We start from the raw sequence: 25,174 nt of genomic DNA on the forward strand, positions 1-25,174 counted from the left end.
AACAGCTTGAAAGTCAATATTTGGTATGACCACCTTAATTTTGTTTAAGACAGTGCACATCATGGCAGGAGATTTAAATTGTTGAGCTAGTAGGTCTTTGGGAATCACCTTGTTGGTGCAAAAATATGATTTTATTCCTTTTAAACTGTTATCTTTGGTGGTGTTTTTCATAGATTCAGCTATAGGAATGTGCTTATGCAGCAGCTTGCTACTAGCAAAGTGCCTACTGTAGATATACAATTTAAAACTGGTTCTTTGCTAGGTTGTTACTGTAGACACAACAGTGGTTAATGCTTTGAGTTAGGTGCCTTTTTATACTTGAACGATTTAAGGGTTCTCTGAAAATGGTCAGGTACAAGGACTGGACTAAAAATGAAAGAAAAAGCAGGAAAATGGCCAAAGAAAACAGTGATTCATGCAAAGCTACTCTGGTAGAGTCCAAGAATGAAAGTTCTGAGCTGTAAATAAGCATGATAGGTTCCCTTTACACAACGATAACTCATGTCACAGAAAATATACTGTGACATGGCGATACATTTACAGGTTAACTGAGACATTTGGTGTTGGTTGAAAAACCACTTAAAGTGGATTAAAGCATGTTGCCATGGTATATATTTAATGTAAAACTACTTGATGGGTCGAACTGCATAACCAGAGCCTTTTACCTACCGCTGATAGACTAGGAGGGACATTTCTACGACAGCAGCAGATTGACCTCTAAACTTCACTGCAGAGCGGACTGTGCTTACCTCTTTGTTATGAGCGTTTTATGAAACTGTATGGCTGTGTCAGCAAAAGAAATGTGAACTTCACACGAATGGCTGCTGAGTGAGAGAGAAAGAGTGGAGAAGTCTTTCAGATGAATGAGGAGAACGTCGGCTATTTGAGGCCACTTGACTCTTTCTCTCCCTCCTCTCATGCAGCTGTCATCGACAACTGCTCTTCAACTCAGCGAACACACACATGGACGCACACTGTCCTACTGTGCAGTGTCCGAGCCAGGCCCAGGGACTCGATAAAGGGAGCATTTAGTGTGAGCAGAGTCCCGCCCTACTGGGACAACTGGTGCGATGTAAGTAGAGGGAGCAGAGGACGAACACACAACTGTCAAAAGTAATTTGTGAGCTTGGATGTATGTACAGGCGTGTGTCTATTTCTATGCTTACAAGGGTCACAATATCCAGCCAGCCTAAAAACTGACAACAATTCAGGCATCATTTTGTCGTTTGCACTCTGCTAATTGTAAGATGTGGATTATTCATAGGATTATACTAAAGGTTCAGGATAAATGGCATTATTTTATCTGGGTTTAAGTGAATTTGCTTACAGAAATACTGTGTGTGAGGCTGCAGCCTGATATAGCTTCTGTGTCCTATGTCTTTGATTTTCATTGTCCAAATTACACACAAGACAATTTGCTTAAATGTAATGAACATGGCTTAGTAGTGAAGTCTGTTTCTTTCCTGCATGGTCCACGGGAAGTATCTGGTTACACTGGGAAGTGGATCAGAAAACTTGTTTTGAGCCTTCTCTTAAACAAACACTAACAGAAACTTGGTGGCAGTCTCCTGAAAAGGTAAAGTTAGCAGTTGGTTAACAGCATAAATTTGTATAGTTAACCGAAATTAAAACTGACCAAAGAATCATAAACCATTTCAGTGTAACCCCATCAAATGGATTACACTGAAAATAAGCTAATAAAATAAGCTGAAAGTAAGTTTAAAAAAGATTTCACATGTTTTTCCTTATTTTCTGTTATATATACATACAGTTAAAATTGGGAATGTTCACATTCACCAAGGCTGTGGTTCAAATAATGAGGTCAGCATGTGAACAAGTAATCCATGTGAGCCAAAATCTCAGGCTTCAGTTTCAGGCAGTTTTTTTCTTCTCCTGGTATGAGATCAAAAAGACTGGATATCGCTAATGTGGCCATCTGCTGTTAAACCTTTATGTTTAAAAGAAGCAGCAAAGAGGAAAAACAATAGATAAATTGGCTTGTTTCAGACAGAGGATCATCTGAGAGAGGATTGTTTCAAACTACAAAGCTTTTCTAGTAAAGTGCTTATGTTTCTCAGTCAGTGGCTCATTCATTAGCTTCTTGACTTCCAGCTGAATTTCTTCCACAATTATAGATGTTCAGCAGGGAAAGTTTTACGGGACACTTGCCACCTTGAATTCACTGATTCCTCCATGCAATTTGAAACCACCCCGGCCTCCTCATTATGTACTCTTGGCATTGTTGACTTAGCATGGTTCTCAAATTTTTCAGAGATGCCCTCCTTGAAAAGCTAAGAAACACTCCCCCTGTCTTCTCTCTCCAGCTGTGCAAATTTTATTGATAATCTACAACCACAGGGGCACAACAAATAAAAAAAATCATGTTAATTTGACCGCCAACATACTAATAACATAAAGTAAATATTTATTAAGGCTGATATCAAGCTAGATCACAGCGTTTTCCATCTGTCCAGCCACATTTGCTACTGTAGGTCCCGTCTAAATTCACTAAACAAATTTCCCACGTGTGGGACTAATAAAGGTTATCTTATCTTATCTTATCTTATCTTATTGTTTTGGATTTTTGTTTTTTAATAAACACAAAAGAACTTTTCTTGAATGTGCCACGCTTTTTTTTAACCAGCTGTTTTTGGCTGTAATACTTCCTGGAGGAAGAATGCAGGTCTCAGACCTCTTGCAGCTTTACATCTTGTTTTGGCTGTGTTTTTATTAAAAACAGCAAAAAAAGGAGAAAAAAAAAAGCATTTGTCAGGCCAGTAATGCATTTAAAACAAGTCCTTACAAGAATAGCAATGTGTTATTTTGCATCGTGTGTATCTGTGTACGTCTGAAGTGACCACCTCTGCAGCTATTTATGTGAAACTGTGAAATACTACTCTGTCATTTTGTAAAATACTGTTTTCCGGGTACATTCTGTAAATCAACAGCCACAGCATGCAGCAGTGTTCTCTGTGAATATATTGATATATGACCTGAAGTATTGTTTCTGTCAATCTTGCTCCAGTGTAAAGTCTTTGTTTGTATTTGCGTTCTGCCTGTAACTATAAAGTGACAGCTCTGTCAGGTTCAAAGATGTATTGGCTCTCTCCTCAGTGACTGCTGCTCTCTTATTTTCTTCAAGCAGTGAAATGCCAAAAAGGTTTGAACAGAGTTTACTGCTGAATAAATAAAGCACTGTTCAACATTAAAAAGCTTGCTTGTTGTTAGCTGTCCACTCACATTATCTATTTACTGTTGAGACTACTTGTGAAGCTTCTGTCTATCTATCTATCTATCTATCTATCTATCTATCTATCTATCTATCTATCTATCTATCTATCTATCTATCTATCTATCTATCTATCTATCTATCTATCTATCTATCTATCTATCTATCTATCTATCTATCTATCTTATAAGCATCTCAAATAAGCAGTTTCCTCCATAACCCATGCACGAATTATTCTATATTCTATGCTCTCTTCCTTTTCTGTGTGTGCGTATGTAAAATATTTATTGCATTTTCTAACTTTTTTATTACAAACTGGTGTGAGATTGTGTTTCAACTGCCCCCACTCCCCAAAACGAAGACTTGGCCTGTACTCAAGGCTGCGGGTTTTATTCCCACTATCCACTCTATGTACTTCCCCCACTCTCCGTGTTTTCCTTCATGTTATTCCACTGACAATATCTGATAACACGAATTTCCTGGTTTTCTGCTTCTCTGCTTTGCTTTCATCGTTGCAAAAAGCAGAGACAAGATCTTTTTCTTTCCTTTTGGAGTTAATGTATGACAAACTCCAGCTTGCACTGGGGTGGTTTGCAGCTGAGTGTCACGTCTAAGGCCACGGTTCTCCACTGTGAAAGAGTGGAAAGTGTAGTAAAATTTACACCACTAAATATGAGAATTATAATCCTGAAAATTCTACATTTTTACTATTATTTTCTATTAGAATTAAAACCGAGAGGTTTGTAAACCTATTGGAGGCTTTATTAGTTTTATCCACTTAAACCTTTTTATTATCTACGTTTTTGATTCTCATATTCCACAAAGACCCTCCCAGCTCTGCTTCTGAAACGCTGGCATTCACTGCCTGGTTAGTGTTAAGGTTGGCCACTCATTGTCAGAGTAAGGGTGAATATTGTGGAAATACAAACGAGTGGCAGGACGGAAATAAGCGTCATGTCAGCAAAATCATCAATATGAATATTTTACTACAAATATTTAACCTTTGGGAATTTTATTTACTAAAGAGAAAATCGATTAATTTTGGACCCTGTTATGTTTAGAATATTTTCTTTGACTTGGGATCATGGATTTACTGAGAGCCGGATACAGTGATGCAGGGATTAGATTGTTGTAGCCCAAGTGGGAATTGAATTTAGTGAAATTTAATTGGAGGGGATACTTTTGGATAGATGTAGTGCTTAAAAGCCCATTTCCAATGTAATGGATGATTAAACGACTAAAAAGTGATTAAAACTGAACATCTGAAAAAACAACTCTTCTGGTTTTTCAGGACGGTAAAGAGAAAGCTCGTCTTTTAATGTTGTGACTGTCGACCAAAAAATCTGATTCAAATTCCTCGCAGTGCTCCTAACCTGACTGACCTGATTGCGCCCAGTTGATAAAAGCCATTCAGTGAAGTAAGCAATGTTTGTGTTGCTTTTCTGAAACTCCAGTTGCCCTTGCAGCCTAAATGACTGGTCATCCATCTGGCCCTGATGATTTCCTGTGTGACAATACATACATACAAAAACTGCTCCCTAAATGCACTCACTCAGCTTTCAATCATCCAGAAGGTTTAGTGATGAGTATGAGTTGTTTGTGGGTACCCATTTAGGAAGGAGCTACCAAATGTAGTCTTTGATGTAACTAATGGGGGAGGGTAAAATTAAGTTGGCCAATGTTTACTTATTTATGATCTTTTGCACTTTAACATTGAAGGAAGCGCGTGGGGTCCTTAAAGATTGTAGCTGTCATAAAAAACACAGCAGGATGCTTGGCTGCAGGACTCGACAGCAGTAAGTCTGGCATGTCACTTAATTTCATGCGTGATTTAAATTTTTCAAATACCACCACACTAGCGAAAAGATATGTTTACTATGGCATACCAGGCAGCTTAAATGTATAATATTATTGACCACTAATGGCTCTAAGCAACATATTGAGAAGAGGGGCTGTCAATATTAACTGGATACATTCTCACTCATGGTTGTTATCATATGAGCACATCTATTAAAATTAATAGTGCACAAATAACACTGTTCAAGCATCACTGTAATAAATGTGCAAAACATGAACTATTTCTTACACTAAAGAAAGTGTAAGAAACTCTGCAAATGTTTTAATTATTTTTGTTTTCTTATTAAGAAATTAAATAATTTCTCACTCGAGGAGTTGGAAGCACGGTCCTGATAAGTCCATGAGGCATGAGGCTGTTCCACTGTCAAATCGTGAAGTGGATGAAGTGGCCCTCTGTCAGACATCTTGTCGGTCCTGCAGTTTTGTAATTACACAACGTTTATAGTGCTGGATGCTAAAAAACAGTAGAAGCTTGCAGGCATTCGAACGTTTTAAAGAGACAAAAAAAAAGTGAATTAATGTGAAATCAATGAATTTCAATTTTTGATTAATCATGCTGGTTGATAAATAGTGAAGTATATTGATTGTTTGATAATTACCAATTGTCTGCTCTGCCGCTATCTTCCAAAAAGTCCAACCCCGTTTAGGATACTACAGTTCTGTGATATTACAAAGTGCTGCCATGTTCCTTTTCATACTGTTTTGAGCCCCTCATGAATAAACAGGTGCACATACAGGAGAGTAGGGCTGATCCAAAGCTGGAAGACGGTTTATATGGGTCAGAGCAGGGACAGCAGTCTAAATAGAGATGGTTAGACCTCCCTCTCCTTAGCTTCTACTAAATCCTCCAGGACAGCAAGGTCTTCACAAGCTAACCAAGAAACCTGATCTCTCCCATGTCTGCTGCGCCTGCCTCATCATAGACCCTCCTGGAAAGATAGCCAGAAAACACTGACCAGGAGGCTTTTTAATCACGTGTATGGGTGACTTTAACAAGAAGGTCCAGTCTGGGCTTTCCTTATCTTTGAAACTACTTCAATACAGCGTCCATGTCCTTGCAGATGCTACATCAGTCCTATGGTTCCCTCTTAAATAACATCTAGAGGATTCTGGTAGTTTCTATAGTAAAACATTCTATTTAGGCTGGATTGTCAGCTAAATAATAGGGCTGTAATACACAGCTGTATCCTGTGCTCCTTTCACGACCCTGTCCTTGTAAAATATGTGAGTATTGGGCTTCAGACAAAAACAGTCACACGAATGGAGAGAAATTTGTGATTCAGGAAGGGAAGGCCCATATTGTGTACTGCTATGTAAAATTTTTTTTAAAATGCTGCTGGGAAAGGTAAAGAAAATTTGAGAGTCAAATCAAAGACAGAGACAGTTTTAGCTACATGTTCTCCTTCTCATGGCACGCCTGTGAATTTGTTTCAACTGTGAGGAAGACAGCTGTAGGTTAATGTCAGCATCTGACTTGAGTGACGACAGAAAGAAAAGGGATGGAGAGGGTCTGATTCTTGTGTTGTCATTAACGCAAACATGCCTGTTTCAAAAAAAAAAAAAATTATGTTCTTTCATCTTTTTGTACTTTTGCACGATTCATAAGAAAAAAATCACTTCTTTCCACAAAGAGTTAATTCAGCCCTCCTGAAGAATAGGATGGCGTAAAGCTCTTCTAATTGTATGAGACACAGGGATGAGGTTAAGGACAAGAGCAGCTCTTTAATCAAAGCACAGAGAAGGATGGAGTGCATCGTTTTTATTTTAGTAATCTGGTAACAACGTTCTGTCTGTCAATTGAAGCACCATTTTTGTATATATTATGCTGTGGCTCAGGAGGTGGAGCAGACCACTTACTAATCGAAAGGTTGGTGGGTTGAAGCCCGTCCACCTCCATCGTGGTTTTGATATAACGTAGGATTGTAATTGTACTTTTGTAAATACCTATTTTCTGGCAGTTTTTTTTCAAACATACCTAAAGTCTAGTAAATGTGTATATTTATTTATGCATATTTCTATTTCTATTAAGTGTATTCTCTCTTAATTTGAAACATTTGAATTGTGTCTTTTCTGCATTAATAGAAGAAAATACAGCAGAGAAGGACTGATTTTCTCTATATTTTTTCTTAATATCAGCCTAAAATTTGCTGTTTTACATCAGGTGGGTTTTTTTTATATATATACTAGTTTTTTTGTACAGTAAAGTCTTGGGAAATCACATACTTTTTTTTTATTTACTTGCCTCCGGGAAGTTAAATTGTATCTTTAATATTAATTTTTTAAATATTTGTGAAAGATCAATGAGAAATGAAAGCAAATGTTGCAAAAAATATTCTGATTTTGACTGAAGTCTCTATAAAAATGGATATTCCTACCATTATGTCACTAAGCCAATTTTACAATTTTTCACAATTTTAGTGCCACTCAAGCCAAAATGAGTGAATCAGAGCTACAATCAACAAGCTCTCAAGAAGAAGTAAAACTTACACGGTCCTTTAGGGCCTCACTCAGTCAATATACTGAGTCACTATGGTGGAGGCTGAAACTCAGCAGGAGCCCATGTGAGATGTGTTATACAGTCAAAAACATCCCCAATCCAGCTTCCTGCTGTCAACCACCTCCTTTTTGAATATATTGATATATGACCTGAAGTATTGTTTCTGTCAATCTTGCTCCAGTGTAAAGTCTTTTTTTGTATTTGCTTTCTGCCTGTAACTATAAAGTGACAGCTCTGTCAGGTTCAAAGATGCAAATACAGGCCATTTACCATTTAAAGTGAAAAAAACAACAACTTGTTAACCAGCTCTGGTCATGGTTATTTAAATGTGCCATCCATTTAATGAAACCAAATATGACCTAATCCTCCAGCACAAATTTGTTACTCGGCGTTCAGGATAAGAAAAATTCTTACAGTCAACTCAGTGTTGCTTTCTGAACTCATGAAACTTCGGTGGTGCTGGGAGGCCAGACTGTCCCATCCTGTACTTTTCTGATGTTGAAAAACCAAAATTAGACATGTGCTGAGTAGAAATTATTTAAAGAATTTAATGATTGGTGGTTGCATTCAACTGGTTGGAGTCGGGCCTCGTTGCACAATTGTTGCTAATTTTTATGTTGATTTCACTTCTTGTTACTTGCTGCTGCGATGATACAGCTCTACCACAGCGATCAGTGCAATTGTTTTCTTCTCATCAGATCCCTATCACACGTCTGCTTCTGTCTGCCCCGCTAAAATCTTCATGGCCCGTTGAGGAATTTGAAGCCTGTTAATTCCTCTGAGCTCCCGAGACACTTGCTACCACATTCATTCCACATTTACTACACATTAACAACACATTTATTGCCAACACTCAAATTATATGAGCAACTGCCAACCAAGTCCATGTTGTGGAGATGATTTCATTTCAGGAAACTAAAGCAAAAGCAACAAGGCTTTCTAAGCTATATAAGCTTTTACAGTCAAAAAACACGTTTTTATTTAGCACATTGAATGTTAAGTCTGGTTTTTGCTTTAATTAATGAACTGTAAAAGTAAACAATATTTTTACACTTATATACAATGCCCCACAATGTAATAAAACTCAGCTTTATTACCTGGTAAGTGGCAAACAAAACATAAGGCAGAGAAGAGCTGGAACAAACTAGCAGACAGGAGTACACACAACATGAGGGGATATCACAATGACATGACAAAGAACAAAGGGAAACTGAAGACTTAAATACACATGAGGTACTTAGGGACATGGAACACACCAGGAAATGCAGATGAACTAAATCTAACTAACGAGACAGGGAGAGCAAAAAAAAATCCCACTAGACAAGAGGACAAGATCGCAACAGAAGCTGAAGACAGAACACAGAAGAGACAAAGACAGACTGGACATGAAAAGGGACAACACAAACACGAACCACGAACTAGTAAGATAAGTAAGCAAAACTCAAAGGCCCTAAAAAACTAAAAGTAAGTGTCTCATGAATGAATAACAAATCCAACAGAGTGGGAAAAAAATTACCATCAACCGATAGAAACTGTAAAATGTAGATACTCTGTTGTCCCTGCCATGTCACCAAAGAGCCGGTCATTAGATGAACCAGGAAACATTTGAGCCAATTGGACTGTTGCATTCACACTGTAGATTTATAACTTTCACCTGTGCAGTCGGGGTGAGGGGGAACTACAGTAATGTAGAAAAGCTGTAGGTCAGATGAGCAGACGATGATTGGATTGGCCGTAACACTGTGAAACTTGAGCGTGCAAAGTAGAAGCAGACGTGTTAAAAAAAAAAGATTATTCATGAGTTTTTATGTGTGTGTTGTGGCTCTTTTCATATTCATTCAAGTAGAGGCTTGGTTTAAATAGCTGCCCAGATGTGTTATCAGGATGATCACGTAATGCAGAGTGTTGCTTCCAAAACGATTTCATTATAATGCATTTATGACAGCACCTCTGACTCTGACAATACACTGGGTGCATGTCTGACATGTCTTATTTTCTCACATAAAGTCATAGATTACTCATTTATGGATGACTGCTCAAATCAGATGCTTGTTATGTTTGTCAGCAGGAAAGTTCTGGAGTGCCCTTTGGTAGACAATCTATTTAACATCGACACTAATAGCATGGTTAAAGGGTGTTGATCCTATCTCTTCTGTATTATTTCATTTATTGGCTGTTTTAAGTGCAAATACTGATATATTGGCAATTAGCCAATATCAGCCAGTATATCAGGTCTGCCAATGTATTAGACTTGCTGTAATTTTCAGTGGGTTTTTGTCCTTCACACATCTTCAAACGTCACCATGAGAATTTCAGAAGCACTGCTAAAATCTGCACTGTGTATTTTGTTGTGAAAATTGGCTGGATTTTCTGTGTCTGTGGCACATCTGGAGGAATATCAACCATTGTGTGGTGTGGGTGTGTTGAGCTGACACAGCCAGACTATAAGGTGGCTCTACAGATCCCCACACTGAATGTTGAAATTCATCCAGAATTAAAGATTTAGGGCTTCAAATGATGACCTTGACAGTAAAGGTCACAAGTTTTAACAGGGAGTCAGTTATTTGCAGGAATTTCTTGAGCATGATTATGATGAACAAAATGTTTGACTTAATTTATGTTACTTGGGATGATGATACTTTAATGCCCTAGTAATCAAGATTTTATATCAGTAAAAAGAATTTCTCTGTTTGCTAATTTTATGTTATTTATGCTAGGAGCCCAGCATTACTGATGAACACCCACATACCTAATCAACAATAGAATTTTAGCTGATGAAAGCGGTCGCTTGTAGTGACAGAGTGACAAAGACTAATCACTGGCTCTACAGCTCTTACTTTTTTAGTTTCTTTTACCTTGTCAGCTTCAACACTCTCATCAACCATGTTTCCTGCTGCCCCTGGCAGTTGTTTTCAGCAGAAAACCAGTGGCTCGAGGCGACAAGTTCAAACGTGTTCTGCTGTCATTTTGGTGGAGAAAGCTGATACAGCCAAAATCAAATTGATTGTTTAAAAAAATAGGTGGAATTTAAAAGTTATCTGCATGTACTCAAAAGCAATCAAAATTAATAATAGAGCATAAAAAATACCTGTAAAAAAGTATAGTGTTGGGAGAAAATAAACAAAAATGGGTTGTTCGTTGCTCATATCTAAACAATAGTAGTATTGGTAGTTTAGTTAGTTACTGTCTTGGAACCGTGACCACATAATTTCCTCTGGGATTAATAAAGTATTCTGATTCCAATTGATTATACTGTTGTCTAGTAAATATTAGAGATGGACCGATCCGATATTACGTATCGGTATCGGTCCGATACTGACCTAAATTACTGGATCGGATATCGGAGAAAAATAAAAAATGTAATCCGATCCATTAAATATCACGAAAGCAGCTCACAAAACTTGCGACACGCTGTAACTCACCTCAGAACGTTAGCACGTCGGAGCAGTATGCATCACGTGATAGAGCAGCTGTGGCATGCAGGACCAGTCGGTGGTCTGGATAGCATTTGGAGCTTCGCTAGCAACCCGGCATTTCATCTCCGACAAAGTTATCCCGAGAGAAGTAAAGCAAGTGTGTAAGTCCATCTCTGAATGTTTGTAAAGCATTCCTGCATTAAGCTTAACAAGCGACTGCCTCTTCTTGCTGCTACTTCAATCATGAAACTGCTTAACGATCAGCTGATCGGCTTTTCTGTCGCGAGTCTGTGTCTCTAGTTTGCTTTTGGCCCACTTTGCACCAGAAAGAGGAAACCAGCGGATAAACAACAGCAGCACGTTTAAGCTCTATAAGCTGTTGTTAGAATTTATTTAATATTACTTTCTACTCCAGGATCTTTTTCTACGTAGCTGACGCTGGTAACTGTGCAGGGGCGGATCTAGCAAAGTTTAGCCAGGGGGGCCGATAGGGCATTAACAGGGAAAAGGGGGCACAAAGACATACTTTTCTTTCTTATTCTCATTTAAAATGTCTAGCTTTTAATAAATAATTATCTGACACCCAAAGTTTTAATTTGATGCAAAATGAATAGAAGTCCATTACTGTATATAGTGACTATTAAGTCTAATATATATATACTGTATATACCCTAGTAAGCTATAGTACTTTTTCCTTTGGGAAGGTACCATCTGTGCAGTCTGCAATTTTGTTGAAGAAAGATGTTGAATCTATTTAATATTTCTTGAAAAATAATTGATTTCTGTGCATTTTTTTTCACACTGCATCAAATTAAGGTTGATTACGTCGATTAAGCATCATGAGGTGGAGCGTGAGGGGTGGTTCCCTATTTTTTATTTATTTATTTTTGTTGTTGCTGGGAGTTGGAACCCTATTAGTTAGGTTGCTTAATATTTATGCTAAGTACTCTTTAAAATACCAGAATAGGGAGGATGGTGTAGGTTTAAGTTTATTAGATTGATCAGTATTGCTGAACTATGAAATATTTTTTTTTGCATACAGGTATAACAGAATAGCTTTAGTGTAGTTGTTGTTTTAAACTTGAGTATGAACTTATACAAAATGCAGCAAGATATTTAAAAAACAGCTTTGTTGATTAAAAAACACTATATCGGATTCATATCGGTATCGGCAGATATCCAAATTTATGATATCGGTATCGGTATCGGACATAAAAAAGTGGTATCGTGCCATCTCTAGTAAATATACAAAATGCTAATTTTGCTTCAATGGCATGTGTCTTTATGCATTCATCTTAACATGATACATTTGATGTTCACGTTTCTTGAAGATAAATTGAAAGCATTTTCATGTTTTCAGTGCATATATTTCTTTTTGTTGCCCCCCTCCCAAACCTTCCACGTTTCAGTGTATGATCTCTGTAGCTGGAGCAGAGCACAGCTAAGTGAGGCTATCTGATTTCTTCTCCTGTTTACAGGAGAGATGGGGCGGAACAGCCCTTTAACAATGGAAGAGTGAATCCTCCTGCTCTGCTTTGCAGCATTCCCCACATTTCTACCACACTTTGCTACAGTTTCTTATGTGCAACGAGAAAGATACAAGCAAAAGAGAGAACGGATGATGGACATTTTGATACAAATGATTCACAGAAAGTGGATGAGTACTAAGCACTGTTTACACCATGATGCTTTTGTCAGTCTCAACAAACAACCTAAGTATTTTCAACATAATACTAAATGGTATTATTATTACAGTTTTTTACAGTCGCTAACAAGCGTTTGTCCAAACAGTTGTCACATTTGCAAAACTCTAAACACAATTAGCACAGCATCGGTCTGTTGTGGCCATACCATTCACACATTTCATGTCGTGTTCACCCAATATGCAGTCAGTGAACACATTTCCACAATGCTTACATTTTCTTAACAGACAAGTTATACCTCCCAACAAAACTATGGACTGTTCTTGTAGTATCTACGAATGTTAACACACAACATCCCACAATAGCAAAAACAATATTCCAAACCTTAGATACAGTATAAAAACCTCTGCTTCTGCAATGATATGTCGGTGGATCCGACATACCAGGCGGTTTTATCCCAGGTGCATCGACTTGGATAACATCAGATGTGATGTTGATGAAAACATGTGGCCTAACCCTGAAGATCGCAGAGATTAGATGCAAATCTTTTGCCTTTTTTTTAGCCCCCCTCCCCCTCCCCCCCTTTTTATCTTGGCTTTTTGCTGTTGTTTTTTTGTTCAGAATGCTCTTGTGTGTTTCATGGATATTTTGTTCACTGTAAGCAATACTGTAAAACTTTCTCTGTCCTATCATACCGTGTTTCTACTGTACCTCCTGTGGTAAACAGTAAAGAAACAAAAACTTGTTTGCTTTTTACTGGAATGCTTTTGAATGTGAACATTACTGTACATGTGGACATACAGTTACCAACCAAGACATTTCTGGTGTCAATATGGTGGATTGCATGTTTCGCATGCAAATACCTGTGAAACTGAAACATAAAAGTCTATGCAGTTTTTGTAATGTCAATAATAGCCAGTATTTTGAAACCTGGTGTACTTTGATTGACTGCATGTACCTTGTGAAGTGAAAACAAGTGTTATTCTTTTACAGACTAATTTCATTTTGAGTCAGATTTATAGTGTTTTTGTACAGTTAGTGTGTGCAGAGAACGATGTGTTCTAATTTTGAAATGAGGAGTTAGTATATATTTAACAAAGTGTATTTTTGGGAAGGATATTATCCATTTGGCCAATTGTGTTTTGTAGGTGTGGGTCTGTGTTAAGAGTTTAGAAAAAGTATCTGAAGTATGGGTAGGCGCTTGTTAGCGACTGTAAAAAACTGTAATTTCAATCTGCTAGTCACGTACAATTAGGACCACAAGTTTTTGCACATTTTTTTTTTAAATTGTGTGATTGTGTTGTATTAACTGCTTCGTGGCCAGGTGAAGCCTGTTTTCTCCTTTAACACGAAAGATTAAGAAGAGCAAAGATCACTAGTTGTAAAATAGATGGCAAAAATGTGGAGTGACAAACTGACTGATGAAACCAAGATCAACTTCAGCCAGAACAATAAAATGAGGAAAGAGAAACACCACAGGAACAAATATATACAATGGTTATGAGGCAAGGTTATGGTATTTATGGAGCAGGGTCACCAGTGTTTATTGATGATGTGACTTTCATGACTCTCTTGAAGAAAGTGTTCGTGTTAGTGTGAACTTAATTTCACACTTTCCCTCAACTTATATTTGGCTATATTTGAAATAGTATTTCATTGGTTTCCTGACACATCCAATATGTGAGGTGGACACTGGCATCCATATGTTTTGATTGTATTGCATGTTCCATTATAGAGAAATAAATAACCAAATGTCAGTAACATTAAGGCTTTCTTAGTCATAGAAAATTAGATGACATGGCAAACACCTACTTGCATCAACAAACCCAGTGACAAGATACATTTATAAAATACATTAAAGGGTTGATTTGCTTGTCATGAGCAACAAACGTGGAGGGCCACGTCGGGTGGAAACACAGCTGCAGTTCTTGTTACCCAGAGTCTGAGTGCCAGAGCTGTCAGCTGTGGGGTAAAACAAATCCTGGTGCTGAGCGCACCCTGACTGACTTTTATTGAGGTGTTTACCTCCCACATGCATGATTTCCATTAATTCAGAAGTGGAAACTGTAACGCTGAAACGCACAAATGTCAAAAGTCAAACTTATACCAAAACTACGGTGTTGCCACACATTAAAGTCCTACACACTAGTGAGGTACAGTATTATCCTGTGCTAAGAAGCATGAGATTAATAGTGCATCCTGATTCTGTTGGGTTCCACTTAATGTTTAGGAAAGGTACATTGCTAAAAAACAAAACTGTTTGATTCATCTAAAAGCCAGAAAAAATGTACACTTCTTTATGGCCATTCGACTCTGTTAATCAAGTTCTTCAATGCTGAAATAAGCTCCACTTGATACAAACATCACAACTGTGACACATAAGCCCCTTTTCCATTAGTACCTACGACATAGTTCACCACGGTTTTCAGGGTTTTCCATTAGGTCATAGTACTTGGTACCAGGTACTTTTTTAGTACCCAAGCAATCCGAGCATGATACTAAAAAGTGATGTTGTCAGACTGCATGCTGATTGGCTGATCAGTAGCGTCACTCGATAAGTCATGAGAGCATCTCGTTCAACAAAATTTAAGCCGCCATTTTTGAAACCTGGCAGGGGGGGAAAGAACAAAAAACAACAGGTGATACCTGAATCTGATGAAAAGCCACAGACCGATCAGCAGGCATATTCTTGTGTCGACGTCCACCTTTTTTGTAATGTTTGTGTTGCATATTAATTACGTCTCAGGACACATGTTAGGTAGAACTGGATTGTAATGGAAAACCAGTCGATCTGTGGCGAGTCAATACAAGTAGGTAGTAAGAGAAAAAGTGCTTTAGGCTTCTGATGACAGTGCTGAGACGGTGCATATTGCGTGACACAGTAAAATGAATCTTGGACGGCAAACTGCTCTCTCCCACTGGGGCATGGATGTGGGACATGAAGGGGTGTCCTCTGGTCATGGGTTATGGGTTAGAGCATATGCTTATAGGATTGGGATCTGGGGAGTGTGTGCACAGTTTTTGCAGCATGGTAGAGCACATGTTCTGTGGAAAGGCACTGCCTCCATCAACACTGTTGTGTTGATGTGTGGTACCTATTTAAGTAACATCCACCTGAATGGCAGCATCCAAGATTTCCCAAAACACCTTGCAGCCAGTATTTTCAAGGTTGTCTTCCCCGAACAATAGGATGAAAAACACTGCCATGGAAAAAAGGCAGTGGTAGAAGAATTATTTCTTTTATCCTGCCCTTTTTCACTGAAAAAAATTCTCTGTCATCAAGTCACTCGCAGAGCATGCCAGCTCTTCACATGATGCTATTTAATATGTATCTGTTGAATTCATCTTGTTTCCATGCTCGATGAATTATGCCATGGCATGCCACTTAAATCCAAAGACTTCAACCTCTTACTGTGAACAAAAATAATCACATACTCAATTATTTTTACACATTTTATTTGCAACAGTTGACTCTCAGGCTTTCATTGGGTGAGATTTATATAACTTGACAGCACCACTAATCGTCCACACAGAATTTTAGGAAAGTCTTTAAACAAAAACCAGTCCAGGTCCAGTAAGTGCTTTTATTTTTATGATGGCATCTATAATCTCCTGATTGTCACTCCCTTCACTGCAAAGAGTGAATTTATACCAAGTTAGACCTGATGGATTCTGCTGTAAAAGTTGGGAACAGATAATTACAGCTATAAAAGTCTTCTTGTACTCCTCTGTGCTTATCAGAGAGCAGCCCAACAGAGATATGGTTTTGTGCTGGATGAACTTAGAAAGATTATCGTTCCAAGTTCATCTCGCCAGGCTGTCATCACCCGCTTCAGCTGGCTGTATATTTCTCTGAGGCAGTGAGAGCTTGGCCTTGGCTGCGCCTAAACCTCTGCCAACGTTACTTTGACAAGTTCTTTCTGGGGCGATAGATGGTTCCCATCAGTGGCTATAATTCTTTTTAAGAAGATAGCTGACGTGTAAGACAAGAGCCGAGGTCTGTGTTTGAGAGGCAGTCAGAGAGGAGGAGGAGGGTCTTCCACAACAGTCGGATTAGGTGTCACCTCTTTCAAATGTCAACATAGCTTCACACACTAAAACCAGGAGCACACACTTGAACAGAGAGCACTCCATGTCTCAGCACGGACCTCCAGAATACTACAGAGGTACCACTAAACAAACAGACTTACCTGGACAGGTAACCTGAGAAGACCCACCTTGAGCCCCTTCTTCCCTAAACCTCCACCCCCACCAACACCCAACACCTCCCCATTTCCTGCCTGAGTCTTACAAGCATTAGCAAGCACTACAGGGCCTCGGGGGTTTGTGTGTGTGTGTGTGTGTGTGTGTGTGTGTGTGTGTGTGTGTGTGTGTGTGTGTGTGTGTGTGTGTGTGTGTGTTTAATGGAGCTGAGGACCAGACAGGTAGAGAAGAGGAGGACAGGGAAAGGTGGGAAAGGGGTGGAGATGAAGAGTGATTGGTGAGGTGTGAAGAGAAGCAAGTCTGGTTGGACAGGTGATCTATGACCATGGTGAAAAGGGAAAAAAGTTCAATAAAGAGGGAGTTAAAAAGGATTTGGTCTCTATTGTGTCAAGGATTTTTAACTGAGATGCGGGGCAGCAAAAGCCTAAAGGTTAGATCACAGGTTCAAATCCCACAACCTGCAAGGAATGTTTGAGTTTGGATTTAAAGAACTTTAATCTTTTAAGAAATATCAGCTGCAGACAGGTGAAGATTTAAAAGTGCGAAGATATAAACTGATTCTGGCTGATTCCAGCTGTAATTTCTGAAAAAAAAAGAAAAAGACCCATGACTGAAACTTTTTTGTGCACTGAAATGCATAGACTGTATATAACAGTTCCAGGTTTGAAAAATGAAGCAAATAGAGTGTCTTAAATAGTCATGCTTCCTAATGGCCAACAGGGGGACACTTCCCTGTTCTCAGTAAATGCTTTCCTGATGACTAAATGGTCTTAATTGATTTTTTCAAGTTTAATACAACTAATTTGTACCATATATTGTGTTTTAGAAGCAAACAAAACTTCATTTTTAAAAGGAAATTCCAGGTTTTTCATTTCCTCATCGAGTTATCTGAGAAATTAACTAAATCAAGTATGTTTCTTTAGTCTGTGTTCTCTGACATTTTCTTTTTCCAGTCTGACTACTCTTGTAGTACAATATGTTATATTTATGCCATCACAATATTTGGGGTTAATGGTGGGGCAAATGTTTGTCTGGTTTAATAATAGGTCAACATGCTTATTTACATTTAATCAAAATCAAAAGTGGTTTTGCATCTCCATCATCCACCGCAACCACGCATAAGTATGGTCCTCCTTTCCAGCGCTACACTGAGAGGACAAGAGATGACAGCCATACACCAAACAGACAGTCTTAGAGAAAACTTCACAAAATCCTTTTCACAGTTTTTCTTTGATCCCAGTCACACATATGAAAAAAATGTGCAACATAAACAAATAAGTGCCTTTTGCATCTTAGTTTGAAGACAACTCTAAATCGATGGAACAGTAAAAGTCCACCAGTTTCTTATTAAAGAAATAGCAGTGATTGATTGTCTTATATAAACCAATAAATCTACTGCAAATGTTAGAACCATTTAGCATTCCTCAGGCTGCTGGGCTGAGAAACGTTTGTGTGGCACCGCCTAGGCATGACAAAACACACTGAGAGTCTGTGTGAAGTAACCTGAAACCTTCTGTCTTAAAACGCTGCAGCAGTTGAAGTGCAGCAGCAAATACATAGATATAGCAGATTTTAATTAATGCTGTTTTAAAATACTTCCATGCCAATGCAAAAATTTGCATTTAATAGCAAAAATCAATCAAACCTTGCACCCCACTTTATGTGGAAATATAAGGAATGTTTATGCCTTGTTTTCCCACATATTGAAACAATGTCCCACATTTTTGTTAGCTGCAGTTTATAGAAGTGAACATGTGGCACATATGAAAAATGTGGCTGAAACAGACATGTGGTGATCTATGGATGCATCCCTGCTGAAACCCTGCAATGATTAGCAGGCAGAGCAGCAGCTGAAACAACAGTTAAAAGATTAAACTGTAATTACATTTAAAAGCAGACATACAGGAGTGTATGAATACTATCACCTCAGATCTAAAAACTAAAACTAAATAAGAACTTTACCTACCATTTATCTTATAAGGAGGTTTAAACTCCATTCAAATAACATGCAGCATATTTGTCCATCACATGATTGATGCCTAACTTGTAACATAAGTTACAGATAGTTGTCGCACACAAAAAAGACTATTTCTCTCATATTTAGACTGTTGGATTCAGGTTAATGTGTTCCCCAGGAAAGTACGGTGGGAATGTTAAAGAATGAGTGAGAGCATCACTAACAAAGACCCCCTACCTAAAAATAAGACTGAACTCCACCTTGATGTATTTTTTCCAGCTGCTGCCAGTGTGGGAGTGGTGTAAGAAGCACTGAAATCTGTGTAATGTGAAAAGGGTCACTTGAAGTGATGGACCCAGAGAAAAATAAAGCAAAATGCTACAGCCAGCCCATTGTAGTGTCTTCCAGCTTGTTGTTTTCATTTTGCTTTACTTTTCTAAACTCTATTTTACGAGGCGGGAGGTTTTAGAAAAAAACAATAGAGCCCAACATGTATGTGTCAGAAGACCCCGAAACCTTGCAGCTGATGTTTTTATCATTCATCATATTATGTCCGTTAGTAGACACGTTGAGGCCGAACACAGTAAACTGGCCTCCATCAAGCCAAACCTGAAGCCCAAAGTCACACGTTTGTCTTCAGTCTCTGAGCGTGTGTGTGTGGACTGTGGGAGAACAGGTGGGCATAGTTTCTGTCAAATGGAGAGAGATTGATGGAGTGGGCTAGAGCGCTGGCCGGGGGTATTCTCTTACAGTAATGGCAAAGAAGGAGACAGCTGGCCTCAGTACATTGGGCTCTGTGTGTGCATGTGTGCATATTTTTGCAGCACTGTATATATGACTGTCTTCCTGGAGATGCATTGCATTGTTCCTGAAACAACAGAAGACGTGAGGCCACGAGGAGCTTGGGAGGCTGCAGGAAAATATTGCTTATCAGTTAACATTTTGGGCTGTCATTAAACATTAAGAACAGGACCCATCATGTTTTATGTTTTTCATAACTGAAGCTCCCAGTAGAAAAAAGATTAGACTTTTTGAATGTTTCACACAGACCAATTGAATCCCTTTAATTTGATGTTTTTGCTGAGCTGTCCTATTATCACTAATCAGGGTGATAAGAGTGTAACAAACCCAGCTTGTGTGGAAGAGTGTTGTATGGCACATATTCATGCATTATAACATTTTCATATATAAGGAAAACACATGAAAACTTTAGCATTTAGCATGTGAAGATAGTCTTCTTATACTCTTTTATTCCCTTGTATTGTCAAAAGATTTGTTATTTCTGGCCACTGCTTTGTCCCGTAATCATCTTAGGGTTTTAGAGGGGATGCACTCATAGACTGGCACATTGTTTCTGAACTACACCGCAAAATTCTCCCAATTTTGAGCCAGTTATGAGACTCACATAATGACAGACTGGCCATTGAGAGCACAAGGGCATTTCCTGGAGGCCTGAGGTTCGTTTTGTCCTGCTGTAGTTTTGATCAGCAATATAGCAAACACTAATGAGCGCAAAGATTTCTACCACCTTACATGAAATGAAGCTCTATCACCTTCTCCTATCACACACAGTCAGCTTCAGGCATAATGGAAAATGTGGTGAAAAATAAAAAAAAAGAGAGGAAGAAGATAAAAAAAAAAGCTAAATGCAGCTAAATTCACACGGCTAGCCTGTTCCTATAGACTGTGTGTGAAATGTTCTGCTTGATGCTTGAATTCAAATAGAAAGTTTAACATCACTGCAGATCTCAATCTTTATTTTAAAAGTTGTTTTCATTTTATGTCAGTACCACCTTAAGTATATTAGCACATGCTTTGATTGGTGCATTGCTGCTGTGTTTTGACAATGAAGGTTTAGACACATTGAAAACTCAGATGGGAGAGCTTCACAAGGCGTGAACTGAATGATGTCAGTGCATCGGGAGCTACTTTACAAAGACGTCTTAAGAAAAGGTGCCACAGTTGTCACATTGCTAATATCAAGCCAATCCCGAACCAGGGAAAATGTCAGAAGCATTTTATCTAATGCTAACTAACTAACTAACTAACTAACTAACTAACTAACTAACTAACTAACTAACTAACTAACTAACTAACTAACTAACTAACTAACTAACTAACTAACAACAACAGCAATAATAATAATAATTTGCATGCAAAGAATACAAAAGGAAAAAAGCTTTAATCTTTTCATTTAAACACATTCCTTATCTCAAAATTACTTCAATCATTGCTGGACATATTCTAATTTTGGTGCACGCAATGTATGCATTTCATGAATACACATTTGTTTTTTGCACAAACAAGTATGGATGTTTCCACACAGATACTGGCAAATGAGGGCCACTGTGTTGGATCAAGTCCAAGTCAACACAGCTGTCTACCATCAGGTACTTTCAATCTGCTGACAAGCATTATTGAGACGTTGATTTCCTTTTCCAGCAGGACTTAGCACAGCCTACAGTATTAAAACTCCTACAAACCAACCTTCTCACCCAAAAATACAGAAGAGCCTGAGCGACCTGGGATTCACTTTATGACAAATTACTGCATCAACGCCTCCTTTACCACAAATTACATTTACCTCCTTTGACACATTTATAATTTGTGGTACAGGAGGCCCAACCAAGCTCTGAGTAGAAAAATGAGCTCTTTAAAACTAATAATTTTTAGAAGTTGGGCATTTTATGCATTTATCTATTACAGTTTTTGCCCGTTGCCTGAACACATTTTGCAAAACTTTGCTCATTGTGCCAAAACCCTAAACACAAGTAAACATGACACAACACTGGGAAATATACCATTCACATCTGCACCAAATTGAAACTCTACTCTCAAAACCTAAACTCTGCTATCAAAACCTAACATTCCTTTGTCAAAATGTAACTCTGTTGACAAAATGACACATACTTGCATCATATGCAAACACTTACAGAGCAGGAGGAGCACACTAGTCTACTTTATATAAAGCACTGCAGTCTTTGATTTCCATTGTTCATTCAGAAGGCATATTTTCAGGAGACACATTTGCAAACAACCAAAAAAGCAAATAGACCTACTCAATATTGTACATTGCAGTACCATGAATTCAGATAAAGCAAAAAAAACCAAAACAAAAAAACCCCCATAATACAGTAATAGAAAAAACACTATACTGTAAACAAAAAATCATGACAATTGTGCATACGTGGGCTCATGGATCCCGCCGTCTGTTGGGGTCTGGCCACAGGACCTCATCGACATCGCAAGCAGTGTCCTCTCCCGCTGGGCACCGGGGAAAATATCCTCTTGCATGTCGAAACCATCCATGGATTGCTGTCACCTGAATGTCGCCGCAGGCCTGTTCCATTGCCTGCAGAAGAGGCATGCGGGCATGTAGTTGGCGGTCATATACACGCCATCTCCAAGCCGAAAAAAATTCCTGTATAGGGTTTAAAAATGGTGAGTAAGGGGGCAAGCATACCACTTCAAGTTGACTTTGGTTGGAGAACCAGGCCTGGACCAGAGCAGCCCGATGGAAACTGACATGATCCCATATCACCACAAACCTGGGCTGATCTGGTCTGTTCTGTACAACTATATCATGGAGAGCATCTAGAAATGTGAGTATGTGTTGGCTATTGTATGGACCTAGTTTTGCATGATGATGCAGAAGCCCTCGAAGGCATATGGCGGCACATACAGTTTTTTACAGTCGCTAACAAGCGTTTGTCCAAACAGTTGTCACATTTGCAAAACTCTAAACACAATTAGCACAGCATCGGTCTGTTGTGGCCATACCATTCACACATTTCATGTCGTGTTCACCCAATATGCAGTCAGTGAACACATTTCCACAATGCTTACATTTTCTTAACAGACAAGTTATACCTCCCAACAAAACTATGGACTGTTCTTGTAGTATCTACGAATGTTAACACACAACATCCCACAATAGCAAAAACAATATTCCAAACCTTAGATACAGTATAAAAACCTCTGCTTCTGCAATGATATGTCGGTGGATCCGACATACCAGGCGGTTTTATCCCAGGTGCATCGACTTGGATAACATCAGATGTGATGTTGATGAAAACATGTGGCCTAACCCTGAAGATCGCAGAGATTAGATGCAAATCTTTTGCCTTTTTTTTAGCCCCCCTCCCCCTCCCCCCCTTTTTATCTTGGCTTTTTGCTGTTGTTTTTTTGTTCAGAATGCTCTTGTGTGTTTCATGGATATTTTGTTCACTGTAAGCAATACTGTAAAACTTTCTCTGTCCTATCATACCGTGTTTCTACTGTACCTCCTGTGGTAAACAGTAAAGAAACAAAAACTTGTTTGCTTTTTACTGGAATGCTTTTGAATGTGAACATTACTGTACATGTGGACATACAGTTACCAACCAAGACATTTCTGGTGTCAATATGGTGGATTGCATGTTTCGCATGCAAATACCTGTGAAACTGAAACATAAAAGTCTATGCAGTTTTTGTAATGTCAATAATAGCCAGTATTTTGAAACCTGGTGTACTTTGATTGACTGCATGTACCTTGTGAAGTGAAAACAAGTGTTATTCTTTGACAGACTAATTTCATTTTGAGTCAGATTTATAGTGTTTTTGTACAGTTAGTGTGTGCAGAGAACGATGTGTTCTAATTTTGAAATGAGGAGTTAGTATATATTTAACAAAGTGTATTTTTGGGAAGGATATTATCCATTTGGCCAATTGTGTTTTGTAGGTGTGGGTCTGTGTTAAGAGTTTAGAAAAAGTATCTGAAGTATGGGTAGGCGCTTGTTAGCGACTGTAAAAAACTGTAATGTGATGTTTCCCCTGCGCTGCCCTGGGACGTGCACAATTGCCCTTTGGCCAATTACATTACGACCCCGTCGTCTTGTTTTGCTCAGGTCGAATCCAGCTTCATCAATGAAAATGTATTCATGAGGCTGTGCAGCTCCATCCATGGCCAAGATTCTCTGAAAAAAAGGGGAACATATCACTGTACTACAGTGCTACACATACAGCACCCTCACCCCATCACACAGGTACCTGTGTAGCTCTCAGAATGGATCCATGTGGTACTGATATGGTACATATTCAGCTGCTACTGGACTTCACCAATACTCTATTGTAAATGTAAGGGACAGTTACACGTACCCGTACATATTCAGCTCGAAGTCCTTTGACCCTGTCACTGTTCCTCTCGAATGGGACTCTGTAGAGCTGCTTCATGGTGATGCTGTGTTTACCCAAGATGCGTCTGATGGTGGTGATGCTCACATGGTTTATGCTGTTGAACACTTGCCTGTCTGCAAGTATTTTCCGTCGTAGCTGGTGGAGACGGATGGCATTGTCTGCCCTCACTAGGTCCACAACAGCAAGTTCCTGCCGTTGTGTGAACAGGCGTTGGCGTCCTCCCCCAGAAGGTCTTCGAGTCATTCTAGAGAAATACAACCACATATTGTCATCGCTTTGCTTATTTTTCTTACAGTACTTTACTGTATATACTGTATCATCCACTGTACTTCAATATAAGTAATCATGCTATGTTTCACAGAAACTACCACTTTGGCTGCAAAAGGAGCATTAGCACCCTGCAATACCCTGTACACTTGATATGGTAACTGTAGAACAGTACTATGAAAACCATCTGAGTAGAGTAGAAGGCAGTGAGATGAAGACAGACCTGTTTTCTAGTCGGAATTTTCTTATTACAGATGCCACTGTGAAGCGGCTTAGATGTGGGTGGACTCTCTGCCCAGCTTCCCTCATAGTCAGGCCGTGGTTGATGACATGGTCCACCAAAGTTGCTCTTATATCATCAGAAATATGGGTCCGTGCATGGCCTCTTTGACCTCCTCCTCCTCTTCCTCTTGCTCTCCCTCCATCCATGCTTGCAAAGTTCTTGAATTGGCTAAACTGAGGGCTTTTTGTGGTTGGCTAATTGGTGTTCAGTTTTGCAAGTAAGTGCCTTCAGGTGTGTATTTGAGTGGTTGCAATTACCCGATGTGTTTTGTATTTTGGATACATGTGTTTTCCAAATGGCACCCTGAAATTTCATTTTTGAACGAAGTGTCTTATGTATGAAATAGAGTGTAGCATGCAGGACCATGTGTGTTGCATAAAGGAGTAAGTGTGTTGCATAATTGCAACCAGAGTGCAAAGCAGCACTTTTGTTTAAGGTAGGGGTACATGTGTTTGGGGTATGGTAACAAAAGCTTCAAGTTGTGTTACTTTAGTCTAAGCATGGGTTTGTAGTGTTCAAGCAACGAGCAAAAACTGTAATAGATCTTTGGTTTCTGATTTTCACAGAAATCTAAATTAACAGAAATAAAGCTTGAACTATTTTGCTTTATGTGTTATGACTATAGCCCTGAATATGAAATTTTACAT

General features: G+C 38.8%; 1 protein-coding gene across 1 annotated transcript in view; it reads right to left on the minus strand.

The window, feature by feature from the left end:
* Positions 1-25,174, minus strand: part of LOC308397092 (uncharacterized protein) — a gene marked incomplete at both ends in the record, with an annotated part of 535,410 nt that overhangs the window by 238,085 nt on the left and 272,151 nt on the right. The window lies entirely within an intron of this gene.

This window comes from Rhamphochromis sp. 'chilingali' (assembly GCF_963969265.1).
Source record: "Rhamphochromis sp. 'chilingali' genome assembly, chromosome: 5".
In the NCBI taxonomy this organism is placed as follows: domain Eukaryota; kingdom Metazoa; phylum Chordata; class Actinopteri; order Cichliformes; family Cichlidae; genus Rhamphochromis; species Rhamphochromis sp. 'chilingali'.